The sequence below is a fragment of the Eulemur rufifrons genome, chromosome 14, assembly GCF_041146395.1.
Source record: "Eulemur rufifrons isolate Redbay chromosome 14, OSU_ERuf_1, whole genome shotgun sequence".
In the NCBI taxonomy this organism is placed as follows: Eukaryota; Metazoa; Chordata; class Mammalia; order Primates; family Lemuridae; genus Eulemur; species Eulemur rufifrons.
This window is the reverse complement of record NC_090996.1, coordinates 27708771-27727609: the sequence shown is the minus strand read 5'-3', so window position 1 is coordinate 27727609 and position 18839 is coordinate 27708771. Positions and strand designations below refer to the sequence as shown.

General features: G+C 50.7%; 1 protein-coding gene across 2 annotated transcripts in view; it reads left to right on the top strand.

Moving 5' to 3' along the window:
• SNX29 (sorting nexin 29) overlaps positions 1–18839 on the top strand; it is a 439800-nt gene that overhangs the window by 349040 nt on the left and 71921 nt on the right. The gene's annotated exons all lie outside the window — the stretch shown is intronic.

Below are 18839 nucleotides of genomic sequence, written 5' to 3'. Positions count from 1 at the left end.
CGCCTGCCCTCTGCATGGCCCTGCTCTGTTCTGTGTGGGCACGTTCTCAGACAGGCTTGTTTCTTATGGGCACGAGTCAACTGTGCGAGAGCTAAATAGGATCAGTTTACTGCATGTCAGTGAGAAAAGAGCACTGCTCTCCTTCCCATTCATCACAGCAAAGGCCTCCCCAGATTGTAGGCGGTCACGTGCCCATTGTGAACCCCTCGCTGTGGCCGAGGGACTGAGGTGCTGACCGGCTGAGGTCTTAGTCATTGGCTCCCTCCTGCAAACACAGTGTGGCAGAAGGGAAGATCGTGGCTTCCCAAAGAGTGGCCCGGCCACGGTGACCAGAGGGGGTGTGATGTGAACCAGGTGGCCCAGGGGACAAGCTAGCCAAGGGGACTTTGTCGGCTTGCTGGGGAGCTTGGGCGTTACCCAGAATGTGACTGTGGAGCATTGTAAAGAGGGAGAGTGACGCCGTGTGATTGGCGACTTAGGTCAGTCACTGCGGTGGCACTGGGGGGTGGGGGGGTTGAGTGGGGCACGATACGCCCGTTTGCCCAGTAAGGAAACAGAGTCGCGCTCCACTGAGCGGTCAAGTCGGGGACTTAGTGCTGGTTAATAACAAGGCTTGTGACCATGATTTTAAACAGGATGCGTACCCGCTATAAGCAGGAGAAAATGCCTCTATCGCCCCCAAAGTAGCCACTTTTGTCCTTGAACAGAAAAGCTCCAGAAGTACTTACTGCTACTTTTATTTATTCAACAATCCACTACCCAGTGGCCTCCAAACTCTTGAGATTTATGTCCTCATTACTGCTCGCCGCATTCCTCCGAAGTGCGCATTAGGTTCATAAACACGGTTTCAGGGCTCGGGAGAAAACGGAGACGCGCTGTAATAGAAAATTAGCTTCCCTGCCAGCTCCGCCAAGTTGAGGTTTCATTCCTTTGATGGCCTTATTCGCGGGGAGGGTTGGGGGAGAAAGGAGTCCGTGGGGTCAGGAGTATTGGAGACTAATCACCGAGTGGAAGCCGCCGCCTGTAACCGGTCACTTAACAACCTGGTGGCTGCGCAGTGTGCGGGATGACCATGACCATGACCTGCTCTGTTTTACTTACCAACAGAAGATCCCCCGTGCAGCAGCCTTATAGCACGAAAATGAATACGAAAGGCCACCACGTAATGATTGCCTCGCTTCAAGAGGCAGATGGTTTAAAACCAAACTGGCCTTGCTAGGCACCACCCACTCTCTCAGTCCTAAAATAAGGGAGTGATGTCTCTGGCCACGGATAAGCAGCTTTAGCCGTATGGTTCTTCTGGATTCGGTTCCAGAAAAGGCCAGGTCCCAGCTGTTTGACTTTGGGAAAGTTATTGAGCCTCACTGAACCTCAGTTTTGTCATCTGTAGTATAGGGGTCCCTGTACCCACTCCATCGGATTATTGTGAGGCTTAAATGAGGTATAGGAACAACTACAAGGTGCTTACCACATTTACTAGCTGTGTGACCCTGGGAAGGGTGTGGACTTCTCTGAGATAATGTCCTTCGGGGATTCTCAACCAGGGGTGGTTTTGTCCCTACGGGGACATTTGGCAGTGCCTAAAGGCATTTTTGGTTGTCACACCTGGGGGGCTGCTGCTGGCATTTAGAGAGTAGAGGCCAAAGACGCTGTCAATATCCTACACTGCACAGGACGGCTCCCTGAATATCTGGCCCCACACGGTAAGTGCTGTGACTGAGAAATCCTGGCGTGCAGGAGACAGTGTGATGCTTGGAGCTGAGTGTGTTCTCAGGAGAGGGTAGCTATCAAATGGTGGGTGTTCTGTGCCAGGGGCCGTGCGAACTTCAGAAAGTCAGAGACCAAAGACAGATGTGCACTGGGTGCTGGTGGTGATAAAGTTACCCTTAGAGACCACGGGAGCTCAGAGGAGACTCGCCTGGTGCAGCCTGGGAGGCAGGAAGGGGCTTGGGGTGCGGGGTGGCTTCTTGGAGGAGGCGGCGCCTGAGCCGAGGCTTGCAGTTGCCACAGTCATTTGGTTGAAGTGAGAGGAGGGGCACCAGCCCTGGGACTGGCAGAGGGACGAGGGGGCTGCTCCTGTGACTCCTGGACCGCCTGAGAGCACAGTCACACGAGCCTGGGGGTGGAGTAGAAGAGCAGGTGGCGAGAGTGTTGGCAGGCCTGGTGCTCTGGGACAGGAGCTGTCACCTCTGCTCCAACATGAGATCGCACATCTGTCCTTTCAAAGTTGTATTTTAAAATAAAATTGCACCTTGTTCTGACTAGAGTTGTCATTTCTTTTGTTACTTTTGAAGCCATTTGTTGGTAAGAGGAATAATCTAGAGCTTGGAGGTGGCCTTCATTTTGGCAAGCTGCTAAGAAGACGCTTTCTCAAGCCGCGGGTCCCTAGACACAAATAGGTTCCTCAGCAGCGAGACGGGGGCCGTCTCACCCACCGGCAGCAGGTGCCTCCCCTCCCTTCCTCTCCCACCCTCTGTTCAGACGTGGGCGCCAGAGCGCAAATGCGGCCTTTCCACAGACGACCTGACTGCTGTGAGCCTCTCAAACAGGAATGTTACATCTGTGGCTCTCGTGCCACCACGCCCTGCTCCCATGCCTGTGGCAGACATAGCTAATCGATCACAGCTTTTCTCAGTGAGCTCGGACACATTCTCAGACTCCTCCACACGGCCGCCACCGTCCCCATGCAGTCGCTACTGTAGGCTAGAGTAGGCAGCTCTAGACTTGGCAGATTGGCCGTCCTTGCTGGAAATCCTTGCCGGCTGTGTGGCCCTGGATACACCACACAACACTTTCCAGTCTGTTTCCTCTTATGCCAGATCCCATACAGTAAGTACTCAGTAATTGTTAACTACCTTCCTGTTTGCATAAGACTTATGCTTCAAAGACGGCAGTGGGGTTTGTGGTCTGTTTGTTCCTGCCTGCTATTGTCATTTACCTTTTCAGCTGTATTTGTTTTAGTCCTCAACTGTATTACAGGTGTTTAGGGAGCACGGATAGTATCTTTGGATTCTGTTTGTCCCCTGGCCCTCCGTCAAAATGTGGTGATTGGATATAGGTGTGTGGCAGAGACTGCTAGTTGCTTATTCCAAATATCTATACTTTACTTATCTCTTAGTAGCAGAGCCCTGGGCAAAGTGCCCAAGTGGAAAACAGTAAATTTCTCAGCTTCCCTTGCAGCTACTTTTGGCCATGTAACTAAGACGTGGCCAATGAGATGCAGGTGGATGTGCTGGTTGTCGATTCCCAAAAAGGCTACTGAAAGGGAGATACCTCATCTGGACAGTATGTGCCTTGCCCTTCTCCTTTTTTTCCTTCCTATTGCCTAGAATCTAGACATGATAGCTGGAGCTCCAGCAGCCAGCTTGGGCCGTGAGGTGAGCTAGGGGGTGGCAGCTGGGCAGCAAAGATGGCAGAGCAGGAGGACGGAAGGCACCGGGTCCCTGATGACTTTGTGGAGCAGCCGAACCAATCCTGGACCGCCTCCCTCCAGATTGCCTGTACATCGGAAAACAAGCCCGAAATGATGTAGACCCCTGCTGTTTTTGAGCCATTTGCAATCCCTAACCGATAAAGGGTTCTTTGAAAGAGGTTGAGAGAACTGCGTGCCCAGAACTCTAGAGATGATGTAGCTCATGGTGTTCAGGGATCTTGGAGTTCAGCTTGTGTATTCAGCAGCCGTCTGTGAATTTCCACGTGTGCTGCGTGCTACTGGGAGGTACAGTGGGTTGCTAGGGTTAAGAGAGAAGCCAGAAGAGAATCTGCCAGGAGAGGTGATCAAGGGCAGATCGTGCAGTGCTCTTTAAGCCACATCCAGGAACTTGGACTTGACCTCTCGTGCAGTGGTGTCATTGGAGGACCTTAATTTTTACTTGGAACCATTGCTCCAGCTGTGGTGTGGAGAACAGAGGGGAGGCGAGAAAGCTGACTTCATCCCCCCTCACGTGGGTTCATTCTCCTTCTGGCAGACCCGAGCCTGTCAGCCAGCTCGAAGACCCCTTCTCCACAGCAGAGCCCTGTGAGTCTGAGTTGGGCAGCCAGTCGGACCGTGGTCTGCATCTGGCATGTTCTAAAGCACCCACAGCTCTTGGCCATCTGAGCTGGGCCTTCTCGATCCTGGGTCTGCCCCATCAAGGGCTTCTCCTTGAGAATCTCCTCTGTTCCTCGTCAGCCACCTGCCAAACAGGTGACGGAAGCGGGTTGGCCAGCACCGGCCAAGGCTGTCACTGACCTCTAGGTGGCGGTGGCCGCCTGCTGCCTCTCTGGCTCTCGGCGTCCTGGCAACACAAGTCCTCGCTCTCTCCTCCACGTCAGCCAGTGTTCCTTGTCTGTCTGTTCCCTCCTGAATCTTGGATCCAGTACCTGTCTCTGTCTTCCTCTGTCTTATATGATACTTTTCTGACTTCCCAGTTTTCACTGCAGTAAATGTCAAGTAACATCATCCAAATACACTTTACAAAGTATTAATACTTACGCAGAGTGCTGGAGGAGGCGTCACACATGGAAGTCTGCGTATGCCGACCTTGGTCCTGACTGTGAAGGGCGTCAGCCCGTCGCTCACTGCCAGACGCCCATCAGTGGGGACAGATGTGATTAGAGACAGATATGTAGGTGCCTGGGTGCAGAGAGCAGTACACCCGCCCCCCCCTTCCTCCCTCCTGCCTGTCATCTGCTTTCCCTCTCTCCCTTCTACTCATCCATCTGTCTGTCCACCCACCCACCCCTCCACCAGCCACCGAGCACCTCTAGGAACTGAACATTCCCCGGGGTGTCCGTTGTGGGTTCTTGCCCTCAGAGAATTTATTATATGGTAGAGGCAGAGACTTGTGAAGATACAAATGCTGGTGAATGTTTAGGTGTTGCTCATTCATTTGTGTGTTCATGCGTTCATCGAATAAGTGTTTATTATTTTCCAGGCTCTGGGTCCTGAGGCATAGTGAATGAGACTTGCAGAGCTCATGTTCTAGTGGAGAGAAGATAGTCGTTGATAAATAAATATGCAAGATAATTGCTCATTTTGCCAAATGCTAGGAAGAAACAGAGAGTAACATGGGAGAGGATAATTTGGGGCGGGGTAAGAGTTACCAGGTAGGGTGTGTGCACGCACACGCGTGTGTCTACGCGAGAGAGCGTGTGTGGCTGGTGTGGGGGGTGTGCGTATGTGCAAGTACTTGGTAGTTTGTGTACCTGGTAGTGTGTGTGTACGTGTGTGCACCTGGTGAGGCGTGTGCGTGTGTGCCTGGTGGGATGCGTGTCATTGTCTTTTTCAGGGAGAGGATCCACAGGCTTTATGAGCTTTTCCAAAGGGCCGAGGCCCAGGAAAGGTGGGAACATTCTGAACCCCTGGCCTTCGCAGAAACGTCCCCGGGTAGGCGGGAGCTGCTCAGGGACTCCCCTGAGTAGGAAGCCCCGCAGGCCTGGGGCCTTCACCGTCTGCCTTTCTACCTCGGGACGAAGCACTGTGTGCCTCCGCACCAAAGGAGCGTTTGAACTGTGTCGACAGCGCTCATCGTGCCAGCTTAGGGATCCTCCGCTGCCATGCCACCCTCTTCAGTGGGCAGTGAGCCATGACTTCACACAAAGCCCCTTCCCCTTTTCTTCCCCCTCAGCAAGTAGCAGTGCAGTCTGGTGGGTCGGGTTGCAGTGTGTGTCCGTCTGACATCTAACAAGAAACGAGCCCCTTACAGAATCGCTAATAACGATTTGGTAGACACATGTCACACAGTATGTCATTGGGCCGTCACCACAGCCCTATTAGGTAGATACCAATAGAATTCCCATTGCACAGACACTAAAACCGAGGCTGAGATAGGCCAAGTGGGTGGGCCAGGGTCAGCCGGCTGGTTGGCAGTGCTGCCAGGGTTTAACCAAGGCCATGCATCCCACAGCCTGTGCTTAACCTTCGTCAAAGACGCGGGAAGGTGTCTGCCCCTGTCTTGCAAAGTGACGGCGGGTCTGGAGGATGGGCCTGTGTGCTGTCTTGTCTAGAGCCTGAGCTTTTTCTCTGCTGCTTGCGGACAGGGTGGCGCGGAGGAAGAAACACAGATTCGGGATGGGAAGAGGCAGAAGTCTAAGTGATGTCTCCACCACTTAGTGGCTCTGGGCCCTTGGGCAGACCCCAGTTCATACCCCATTTATGCACCACGCACAGATTCAGGCAAGGCGAAATCGCACACGCTAGCCTCCGCCACTGTGCTTTGCCAGCCTGCGAGGCGGAAAAAGGCTCATCCCAGCCCCATCTTGAACATCAGGAACTTTTAAAGCAAAAATTGTATGGGACTTTGTGGGCATTGTTACGAGGAAGAAATGAGTACATTGGGTAAATTAACTGTGTTACGATGTTTGTGGTCTGCGTGCAGGCGGCATTTGGTTGGGTGGGGAGATAAAAGAGGTTTCCTTGAAATGACTAATATGTCTCTTTAAACGTGCATTAGAGAGGGGTGCAGAGAGTGCACGTATCACATCTGAAACCTTCTATTGTTCTGTTTGTTTTTCATTACTCTGAAATGATTGCTGCAAAAATTCCTAAATTGGATGCTTTTCAAAGAGGAAGATTAAAGACCGTAAGCACAGTCTTGCAGCTGTGTAAAAAACAGCTCGCATCTGTGGGTTTTTGGGATGCTCTGGGTAGCGAGCCTTAGCATGTTCACCTTGGGCTCTGCTAGCACGGGAAGAAGCCTCAGGCCCGATGAGAAGTGTCACCTCCGTCCATGAACCGCGAGGGACCTCAGCTGGCATTTTGTAGCACATCCACACCAGATGAACACCATTCGCTTGGCGTTCTTTAACTAAAGCCTCCTAAATGCATTTTGGTGAGGGATAAATCTCCATAACGCCAAGACGGGGATGCTGAGGCATTGTCAAGAAACCCAGACAGAAACCTTGAATGGTGCAGAGGAAGAAGAAAGTCTGGTCTTGATGTGCCCACCGAAATACGGGGCACTCTTAGTTCGATGACTGGGAAGATTGAAGGTCAGTTCTAATGCAGGAGTCTTATATTCATTATGCACACTTTTGTTCTTGTTAGAGTGTTACCAGTAGTCCTGTTTCTAGCGTGGGGAGGGAGGTGTTTGTATTCCTGGTGTTGGCTGCAAGGTTGTCCCAGCCAACAATTCCTAGTCACTGCCAAGAAGACAAGAAGGAGCTTTGGATTGTTGGGTGAGCAAGTTAAAGGGCACGTGAAACCCAGGAAGGGGAATGCCTCGGGCATCAAGGAGGAGGCGTCCTTTGGAGAGCGTTGCCAACCTGCTGCTGCCGCTTGGAGGACCGACCCCTCTTCCTGCCTACACGACACAGGGACACAGGGAGATGCCTGCCACAGCCGGCTGGCCCCGAGAGAGCACCTGCTCAGGAGGAAACAGTCCAGATACTGGCCCAGTCAGACTCTCTTTTGGTCGCAAGTCTTGTCGTTACAAGTGGCAAATTCCTCACCTGAAACTGGCTCACACAAAACCATTATTGCCTCATGTGAGTACAGAGCAGTCGGGGTTTGATCGCGGGCAACAGTTCAAAGCTCCGTCTCGTGTTCTTCGTAGAGACTAGGAATTGTCGGCGGGGACAGCGTTGCAGCCGACACCAGGGATGCAAATACTTGCCGACCCACAGCGGGACAAGGCGAGCCTGCAGAGAGAGCAGGACCGAGTGCGGCATGGGATTGGTGGCTAATGTCTGTCCTGATGGCGTTCTGGCTCCCGGCGCAGCCCATGGAGGACCAGCAGCACTGCCAGCCCTGCCCCTCTGAGATGCTCTCAGCTCCTTCCAGTAAGGCCCCATTTCCCCAAAGCCATAGTGAACTGGGTTTTTTTCCTGGTATTCAAAGAGTCTGTGACCAGTGGCACTGTCAGCCTGGCTCACAGAGCCAGGGGAGGAGTGGCTCCCGGCATGGACGGAAGCATCCAGAACAGAAGCACGGTGAGGCGGAGCAGAGCTTGGTGTGGCTCGAATCCACACAGCCAGAGAAGCTTGTGGTTCCTACAGGACAGCTGGCCGCAGTGGGAAGGAGAGGGTCATTCTTGATCCCATCACAAGGTGACATGCTGATGGCCGTCCCAGCTGAATTACTGCCTCGCTGGCCCGCGCATTCACACAGTGCCACTTGGCTGCATGATGTTGTGATACTTCATCACTCAAGCGCATCTTGGAGGCCACATGCAGCAGAACAGTCCCTGTGTGGCTGAAACTCTTCATTCAGAAGGGGAAGCCCTGAAACCGTCTTTTGGGCACAGCCGTTTCTTCGGTATCTTCTCAGTGGAGTGTTTGCTTATTCTTATATAACTATTTTATTCTCACTGATTTTCTATGCTCAAGAATATTTCATTTGGAAAGGTCTTGGTGTAATCAAGCAAAGTAGAAAACTCCTCCTATCGTTTTGGCCTGGACTTGTCACCTTCTCCTCCCCCTGGCCAGCTCCTCCTCATGCTTCTGAGCTTTGTTCAGACATCACCTCCTCCAGGCAGCCTTCCTTGATGGGCCTCCACACGGCATTCCATGCCACCTCTCCTCATCTCCTGGCTTTCCGTGCTTCCCTCTGTCATGACACTTATTCTACTGGACTATGGTTTTTTGTCTGTTCCTCTGTCTGCCTCACTCTAGAGTAGGCATATAGCTTTTGCTCATGATGGCTACTTTTTGTTAAATATTTACATGCCAAGCAAAGTGGTTGACTTTTAAACATAGTCCTAGAAGGTAGATGCTATAATTGCCCACATTTTACATTAAGAAGTTGAGGCACATGGAGAGGGTTAGTAAATTATTTAAGATCACACGACTAATAAGGATATGAAATCAAGATTTGCTCCTAGGCAGCCTTGGCCACAAGATCGTGCTTATAATCACTGCGGCAAGCTGTTGCCACACCTCAGTGTCTCTGCTTGCAGCCAGCACCGTTCCTCTGCATAGTAGGTGCTCAGTAAACGTCGAGTGAGCGGAGATAAATTAGATACCCATGAATGCGCAGCTCCGCTAACTCGAAAGGACGTTGTCAGAGGTGGTTTGGCTGCTTCTGTTGCTGTGGTTAGCGTTAGGGGCAGGTTCGGCCTCCCACTCCTGGAGAGTCTTGTGGTCAGTGAGCAAGTTTTTGCCACGGCCCTGCTCTCCAAGACAGAGACACTGACTCTGTTACTAAAACCTGTCTCCCATACCGGCAGCTTTCTCAAAGGCTTTGGCTCTGAGGCCGCAGGGTGACAGGTAACCTCCCATCCATCACGGCAGTTCTGGTTGGGGCTAAAAAACGATTTGGAGTATTACATCTTCCAAGAGGGTTTTCCTTCAAATGTCTTTAGATTGAAAAAATCTGGGCCCAATATTGCAAACATCCTGGGTCCCAGCTCGGTCTCCTGCCGTCACTAGGGCTGCCTGGTGTCGAGTCCTGGGTGAGCGCTCAGGTCCTGGCCCCGCAGCCTGGACCGGGCCCTGCCTCTGTGGTCAACTCTGCTTTGCCGCGTTCACTCCTGGACGTTTCCTCTTTGTTCCTAAACGACAGAGATGTGCCTTTCATTTTGGGATGTGGCCATGCCTTTTCAACTAGCTCTATATTTTAACACTCATCTGATTGTATCTGGGGAGAAGAGGGAGGGTGGTTGGATATGCAAAGTCTTCACAGCGCTGACCAGGAGCCCTGCTTACTTGAACAATATTTAATTTTCCTAATACTGAAGTCAGCATCCAATAGAGGTAAAAATTTGGGAAACTTGAAAAGCCATAAAGAAAATAAAAAAATCTTCCAACATTTAGAAATACCCACTGTGAATGTTTTCATTTGTATCCTGGTCTTATTTCTGTGTACGTCTTACACACACACGTACACAGCCTGGCTGGAATCATACTCATCGATCCATCGTAAGCAGTCCCGAAATTACATTATTTCACAGTAAACAGAGGTGCAGCCTCTGCCCGTCTCTGCCTTCCCCCTGCCCCAGCAAGACTCGCTGGTATTTATGTTTGTGAAGAAAGAAGCAGAAGACTCTACCTTCCCGGCGAAACCTAAAGCTCTGTGCGTGACATCAGTGCTGCCCGGGGAGCAGCCGGTTCGGCAGTGCACATGGCTAAGGGGCTGTCACGTGCGTGACTCAAATATCCAGACTGCAACATGTGACTGCAGGATGAAGTCATATTTCCTTTCAAATTCCCCAAATATGATCATTGGAGCCCCTGGCAGCATGATTGCCGGAAATTAGCTCCCATCAGAACGGCTGCAGCTATTTCCGAGCACCAGGAGCCGTCTCACGTGCGCTCGGGGACTTGCCCCGTGTGGTTTGCTCTGTGGCCCCTGCTGCCGCTGCCCGTGCTGAGGACGACCCGCTTTAGGACGCCAGGCCCCTGGGCACAGCTGTCCACTAGCAGCCACTGTTGCCCTGACTTGGGATGGGGCATTTAAAAGGAAATATGACTTCGTCCTGCAGTCCCGGGTCACAGTCGGGATGGGAGGATGCATGAACTTAGCAGAGTGACATGAAGCGGGGACGATCCCATGAGTCCTCTGTGAGAGACCGTCTGCGTCTTCACCCTTTGTTGGGAGAGGTGGTGTGTGTGGCTTATCTACTCACAGACCTTGTCTTAGAGCCAAAGTGTGGGTGCCAGGGTCAGACACAGTGAGCAGGGAACAGGGGTACCCACCTTTCCGCGGGCTTCCCTCGGTTTTGCGGAGGAGACAGCGGACAGTCGGGGGAGTCGGCCAGGCCTGGGCTTCAGTCTTTGCTCCCCTTCTCACCGGCTCTGTGCCCGACCAGTGGCCCTGACTCGGTAAGGTAGAGTGGCACATACTCTCCACCAGGGTGGTGGCAAGTAAAAGTGAATGAGCAGGCTATGGCCTGGGGCCCATAGTATTTAAAAAAAAAAGTTTCCTCTTCTGTTAAAGACTTAACATCTGTATTCTTCCTCCGGTACTGTTTATATATAAACGGCTGTTGTGCACAAAGGCAGAGATCTGTGCTCGGATTGTCCCCCTCCAAATCTGTAAGCACTATAGATGACAGCCCTTTGCTCCGAGCAGCCGCTGGTTCATGTGTTTGACACATGTCCGTTAAATATGTGCACAGACACACACAGGTGACGTCCTGCTGTCATGGGAACGAGAGGGGCACAGCCTGCCAGTAAGGGCCTGCCCAGCGGTGGTCTCATGGACATGTGGGCAGACGGCCTGTGCCCACTCTGACCTGTCCATCCATCCATTCATTCATTCCATTGTCTTTACACATACATTTCTGAATGTTTATTGAGCACTTCCTTTGGGTAAGATCGACCAGCCCCCCTGCCCTCATGGAGCTTATCCTGCAGCTGAGGGAGGCAGACAGTACGCAGGTCTACCTGGAGTGCCAGGCGGTAGTCGGTGCTGGGAGCAGCAGTGACGGTTGAGCCAGAGCCTCAGCGAGTGTGGGGACCGGCATTGAGGCTGTCCAGGGCAAGGGCATTCCAGGCAGCGGGAACAGCGATGGCAAAGGCCCGTGGCTCCACCCCCTTTGTTATCCTCTGACGTCACAAACCCAGCTGCGGCCACCCCAGTGTCCTCTTGCAGCCCTTGTCCTCCCTACACCCACTGCCCTGGCCTCCTCCACTTGCCACTGTTCCCCCCAAACACACCCTGCCCTCTGCCCCAGAGCTGGTTCCCTTCTGGCACTGGTCCGCTCTGACTCATTCATTTTGTTCCAGATGAAACATCCCTGCTGAGCTAAACCAACCCACTCCCAGGCCTAGCGCCACTGGGAGACCCATGTCCTTTTCCCATGGCCCTCGTCTCCATTTGGAAGTGTGTGTTCGTGTGTGTGACTGTTGGCATCGGGTCACTGGCTTCCCTGGCTGAGCTCCAAGGGGCAGGGATCACGACTGGCTTTGTTCTCCATGATGTCCCCAATGCCTAGCCCTGAGTTTGGTACATAAGAGGCCACCTGATGGTGACCCTGGAGAGGGAACACCCAGTTCTGCCTGGGGGCCAGTGAGGGTGGGGGGGAATGAGACCTGACTTGAGTCCAAAAACCAGTAAAACAGAACAGGCAATCTGGTGGGAAGGTCGGTCGCTGGGTCCTGCTGGCCATGCTGCTTGCAGAAGCGTTGAGATTGGTGTCAAATGTCCAGAGACAGTAGAGCTTGAACTTGAGCTGGAGTGGAGTGAGCATGATGTGTGCCCCTCGAGTCTCTCCTGAGATGGGGAGGCTGCTTGTCGATTGCGTTGATGATCACGGCAGCGCTGTTCCAGGTGGAGCAGAGACTGGCCGGGTCTGTGCCACATCTCAACCCGTGTTCTGTATCCCCCTTTCGCAGGTGTGTGGGATCGTGCTGGCGATGCTTAGTGAATAGTGCGTTTCCTCTTTTACTCATCTGCCTCATTTACATAACCCAGTGAACCGAAAAGTCGTTTTTTCTTTGGCTAAGTTATTCATCTTATTCTCGGGCTTTGGTTGCAATAATATCCCTCCTTCGGCACGGTCATGCGGTAATCCAGGCATTTTGTTCTGGCAGTGAGGAGGACACTTACAGTTAATAACACATGAAGCCATTTCATTAAAAGCAAAGTTTTGTTAGGATACATTAACACAGGCCGTGAACCAAAACACAAATCATTTCATTCCCTGGCTATTAAGGAAGCAAAATGAATTGGGAACCTAAAGCGATTTTTAAAAGAATCTCTGTTATCCTAATGTCATCTGACTGGCTTTGCATTTAACAGTCCACCTCAAGGGCTTCAGAGTTTTAGAGAGTTCATAGCTCTTGTTTTTCTCTGAGGTGCAGAAGGTGCAGCGAGGGTGGTGGGCATAGTGTCAGCTGAAGGCCCGGTTCTGGTTCTGCTGCTCACTCCCCGGGTCTCAGTGGGCACCTTCTTAGTTGCTCCACGGCTCTGTTTTAAAGCATCTGAAATTGTAGGGCTTTTGTGAACATCGTATGCAAAACGTCTGGCACACGAAAAGTGTTGCAAAATGGTGCTTCATCTTCCCTAAGTCCAAGAAAGTTATAGTTGATACTGGCTTTCGCTCTCGAATATTACAATGTGCATAAAAAAGTGTTTCATTCCGAGGTGCAGAACTTTGAATAATGAAGAAGTTACATGGATTTGGAAATGGAGAGGGAGGCATTTGATCTGTGCTGCAGGAAGCAGGGGCAGCCTGCAGTTTTGGTTCCAAATCAGCAGTGTGTCGCTGAGTGTTTATATCCGAATTCTTGTTGCTTTCCTGTCGGCAGGTTTCTCTGTGGGGTCTGATCCTCGCAGAGGTTTACAGCATCCATCAAGTATCTCCTATGAGGTCTTCCTCCTAAAATAGCACTCTCGTCCGGGAACCTGGGTGCTTGTGTGATGGGGCTGGATGAACGCCCGGGCCGGGCTGCAGCCGGTGGAGAGGTGCGCCGAGCTCACTCTGAGTCAGAAGCCCGAGGAGCGCTTCCCAGGTTTTGTTGGGTACTTGAAAACGCGCCCAAGAAGGTCATTTACTGAACTCTGCTGTTTTTGTTGAGTTTTCTAGAAGCAGAGGGGATGCTTAACTGCCCAATCCGCAGACTCTGCTTTATGTTTGTGTTTCTCCGCCTGCCTAGCATTTGACAATTAATTAGGCATGGTAATTACCTGCTTTAATTTCGTGATTGCACATCCTATAATTACTCCTAATTCTGTAATAGGGAAGTTCATGTACACAAAGGCAGCCGATGACGAAGGTGATGGGGGTGACAATATTAACAGCTGCCACTGCCTGCTGCCTGCCAGGCTTGGGGCAAGGCACGATGTCCCACAGCCATCCCGTGAGATTGGCGTCGTACCCATTTTGCAGATCGAGAAGCTGAGTCTGAAGGTGGGACATTCCCAGGGACACAGGCCTCTCCCCCTGCACAGACATGGCCTCTCCTTAGGCCATTCTGCCCCCTGGAGGAGAGGCAGAGCCCATGTGCGTTTGGCTAAAAACACCTGTGCCTGTGCTTGGCAACCATTACACCAAATCTGGGACTTCAGTCTACTTAGAGCAAGCCTTTAAATCTTAATCCTCTCTCTCTGTCTTCCTGAACTCCCTCTCCACCTCTCCTTCCTCCCCACCCCCATGTGGGTGTGTGTGAGTGTCTGAGATAAATTTTACCCTGGGCACCAGCACTTGGTGGTTAGATGTTATAACAGACGTAAGGATGTCGCCCTGCACATAATCACTCAGTTCTGCTCCCCCTGAGATGGAGCTACTTGCAGTTTCTTCATTTCCCAAACGGAGACTTGAGGCTGGAGAGGTGGACTGACTTACCCAGGATCGCTTGGCTAGCAAGGAGCGAGGCTGCAGTTCGAACCTAGGTCTGCCTGAGGCCCCAGGCCGGTGTCTGGGCTCCTTCCCAACACTGATGTCTGACAGTGTGACAGGTCCACGTGGACACTCGCCGCAGAGCCTTCGGCACCGGCTCCTGCCCTTCCACGGCCTGGCCTAGACATGCTGGCACATAAGTGGCGTGAAAGCTCACTCTCCTGAGGACAGTGAAGGTGCACCTTTGTTTTGGCTTTGTTTTTAAATTCAGGATTAACGTAAATATGATCAGGTGCATAAATTTTAAGTTTGTAATTCCGCTTATTTGTACTTCTGTATATACCCGTGTAACCACTGTGTAGAGAGGGACATAGGACATTTCTAGCATCTAGAAGACTCCTTCGTGCTGCTTTGTGCTCCATGTGAGAATCCTTGCCTACTCAGGAAGATAGTCTGTTTTTACGATTTCCCCTTTCACATTTAAGTCTGTGATCCCAAAAGAAATGAGTGCCAAAGCCTCACACGTGGATGTTCATAACTGCTTTATTCATAATGGCCCCAACTGGAAACACCCTAAATGCCTATCCCAGCAGAACAGGTAAACAAAGCGTGGCTTATTTCTGCAGTGGAATACTATGCAGCAATGAAGAGGGACGTGCGTGCTGTCCCCAGCAACACAGATGCATCTCATGGACGTGGTGCTGAGCAAAAGAAACCAGACACAGCGGAGCACACGGTGTGTGATCCGTTTGGATGAAGTCTGAAAGCGGGTGGAGGAGTCTCCGGGGCCAGTGCTCGGCACCGCGGGGAGTGGTGTTGAGTGATAAAGGGCAGGAGCGAGCCCTGTGGGGATGCTCCGGCAGATGTTCTTAATCTTCCAAATGGAAGCATTTCCCTGAGAACCCTGTTTGTACAAGAGTTTGCTCTGGATCCTGTTCATAGATGGACTGAGGTTTCTGCCTGCCCCATTCCCGTTATCCTGTCTTTGCCCCCCAGTGTCCTTACAGGCATAAAGAGCAATTTTTCACAGTAGAAAAGAAATCTCAAGATTTGAACTTCCTCTCAAAATGGAGAACAGAGAGTTCACCCTGATTCCCGATTACAGATATTACCCTCCTCCTATTTAATTTTCTTTTGCTGAGTCAAGGAGATTGGACTCCAAGTGACTTTTTATTGCTTGTTTTAAAAGGAACTTGGTTTTGTTGCAAGAGGTCGACTCTTTTCATTCCTCCGGGGGATTATCATCTCTGTGGCTCAAGCAGAAGAAATTGGGGCCAATCAAACTTCATTTGGAGGGGAGAGCCTTTTAAAGTAAAAAGCAAAACAAAACAGTTCTGGGCATAAGCCCTTTGAATTCTTCGGTGAGATAAGTCCAGGATTTGATTAAATATATATAATTCAAGGACAACTTAATTTGCAGGGAATGTTTCCTAATTTGGGATGCTAAAAGCATTGTTGCTGAAGAGCGGCCTTTCAGGTAATACTGGGTGATTTTAATAGCATGGCACTAGATTAGATTAGATTAGATCCGAAGGGAGAGGCATAAATGAGAAGATGGAATTGGAACATCTGCTACCAAGGAGACCATTCTGAGGACACAGGATCTGCCCAGCAAAGGGGCCCTTGTGCCCAGCTGCCCACTGCGCTGGTTTGGGATTCCTGGCACCTTCGGAGCCTGGGTCACTGCACGGCGTACCGCGAGAGAAAGCACCAGGCCTCAGTGGCAGGCAGCCCTGGGTTTAGATCCTTTGTCTCCTCTCCACCCCTGGGCAAGGGACGTGACTTCTCTGAGCCCGTGTCTTCCTTCATCTGCAAAGGGGGATGTTCAGACCAGTTGCCTTATAGATGAGCAGGAGGAGGCACAGCGGGTGAGCCGTGTGAAGTGCCTGGTCCAGCACTCGGCATGATAGGTGAGAAGATGTGGGTTCAGGTTTAGGCATGAGGAGTTTTAGGTGGCTATGGGGAATCAAGTCCTGGTCTGGAGTTTATATCGGGGCTCCAAACTAGAGAGAGAGATCTAGGAGTCATTGGCCTTAAAAATGAACCGTGCAGAACTGGGCGTGTGGATGGGTGTGCAGGGGAGAGGCGGGTTTTAGGCAGAAGAGGCGGTGCCCACGCCAAAGGCCAAGGAAGAGCAGTCGGAGAGTGAGAGAAGGACTCCCCCTTCCAGGGAGTGAGAACAGTTGGCTCTTGCATGTGTGTTATGAAAAATGTAGAGTCAGAATTTATCACTCACATTACAGAGATTTTATCATTATGTTAAAGAGGTTTTTAACATGTGTATTGGCATTCGCTGACTGCAAATTACAACAGCCATTTATCACTGGAGACTTTACCCTCTGGGCTGTTCTTAACTCTTGTAATTTTTTAAAACCCATTGATTTCTCTCACACTTCTCTGGTTTCCTTTGTGAAGTAGCTGCTGTATGTCCCCGGAAGGTGCTAGGACCTGTAACATGTCGATGAAACGGGGCTCATGTTTTGTACACCTAGAGTGTTCTCTTGAGAGTTACAACTCGGTTAACATAAAGAAGTTGTGTGCCCCAGGTGTGCTTGTCCCACCTGGGATGTGACCACCTGCTCCACTGGGCTGATAACCGAGAGTCCAGATCTTGCCTTTAGCCCGCTCGCCCTTCCTCAAATTGAATTCCGCTCGTCTGTGTGGCGGTCTGCGTGATCCCAGGCGGAGCTGCACTGCTCATACACCGGAACGTGCTCCATACCACTGAGGGCGGGAGGTGCTGCTCTCCACCCCAGTTTACCGGTAAAGAAAAGAATGGGCGGAAACGTCGAATAGGTCGTCTGTCTGACACCTGAGTCTGTGTTTTTACATCAGGGGTTCCCCAAATTGCCCATTCATCAGAATCACCAGGGAAGCTTTGGCACGCTCTGCACTCCTGGGCCTCGGATGGTTGACGCACCCACCGGGGTCTAGGAAGATTTGGAAAGGACTTACCTCCCTCCACCTTGGGTCTCAGATGTGTTGGTAGAAAAATAACAATAATGGGGATTTCCCAAATATCTAGATAGGGGCCATCAAACCTTTTTCAAAGAGGGCCAGAAAATAAACACTTTAAGCTTTGCAGGCTATAGGGTCTCTGTTGCAGTGTCTCAGCTTTGCTGTTGTGTAGATTTTCCTCGAATTATGATGGGGTTGTGTCCTGATAAGCTCATTGTAAGGTGAAAATACTGAAGTCGAAAATGCATTTAATACACCTAACCTACCAAACATCATAGCTTAGTCTAGTCTACCTTAAACATGCTCAGAACACTTACATTAGTCTAAAGTTGGGCAAAATCATCTAACACAAAGCCTAATTTATAATAGCGTTGAATATCTCATAAAAGAGCATTGTACTGCATATTCTAGCTCAGAAAAAGATCAGAATTCCAGTTTCTACTGAATGTGTATCGCTTTTGTACCATTGTAAAATCAGAAAATCAGAAGTCAAACCTTCGTAACTCAGGGACTGTCTGTGTTGCTGAAGCAGCTATAGATAGTAGGTAAACAAACAAATGGACGTGGCCAGAAGTAGCCCATGAGCCATAGTTTGCATACCCCAATCTAGATGATCAGTATTATGTGTGATGATCAGGCAACTGATTGAACTTGTCACTCTCTTGGGGTGTTTGGACTTACGAAGAATATACCACAGGCAGATAATATAATCCATCCCAGATGTGTGGCACCAGAATTGTATCAGCTGCTGGTGCAAAGACCCCCTAAAACATTAGCTTGAATAAATTAGGGATGAATATGTCTCTTATGTTAAAAAGTCTTGAGTGGTCAATGTGATAATTGGTGTGGTAGCTGTATAATGTCATCACAGACCCAGGGGCTTCTATAAACTTGATAGGCCTTCCGTTTCTCCATCCAGTTCCACTGGAAACTTCTGTCCGTTCATTGACATTCTTTGGCATAAGTCTTCATTCCTTCCTCTTGTTCACAAGGATATTGTGAGAAACCCTGATGGTCACCAGACCAGGGTTCAAATATGAATTCTCTGCATTTGGGGATGATAGGTGGTTTTCACGTAGAGGCGGAATTTATCTCTCATATTAGAGGTGCCTATTTTTATGGTTAAAGAAGTCTTTAAGATGTGTATCGACGTTCACTGATTGTAAATTACAATAGCCATTTATCATTGGGGGCTTTACTCTCTGGGCCATTCTTAACTCGTGTAATTTTTTAAAAAATGGATTGATCTCTCTCTCTCGCTTCTGTTTTTCCTTGTGATGTAGTTGCTGTGTGTCCTTGGAAGGTGCCAGGGCTGTGAAAAGCTGCTAGAACAGCCCTCACGTTTTATACCCCTGGAGTATTCTCTTGAGAGTGACAACTTGATTGAAATAAAGAAGTTTTATGTCTCAGTTGTGCTTATCTCCCATCTGGGTGTGACGCTCTGTCCGCTTGGGCAGAGCTCAACTCTGGTCCCCTCTCCCCTTCCCCAAATCCAGTTCCACCCTGTCTGTGTGGTCTGTGTGAGCCCGGGCATCGCTGCGTTGCGTATGTATCTATGTGTTCTCTCCGCGCAGCCTGTGAGGGGAGGCGCTGTTATTAGCTCCATTTCACAGATGAGGAAACAAATGGCCAGAGAGGTTGAACAACAGCAAAGCATTAGTGCTGCAGTGCGCATGTGAC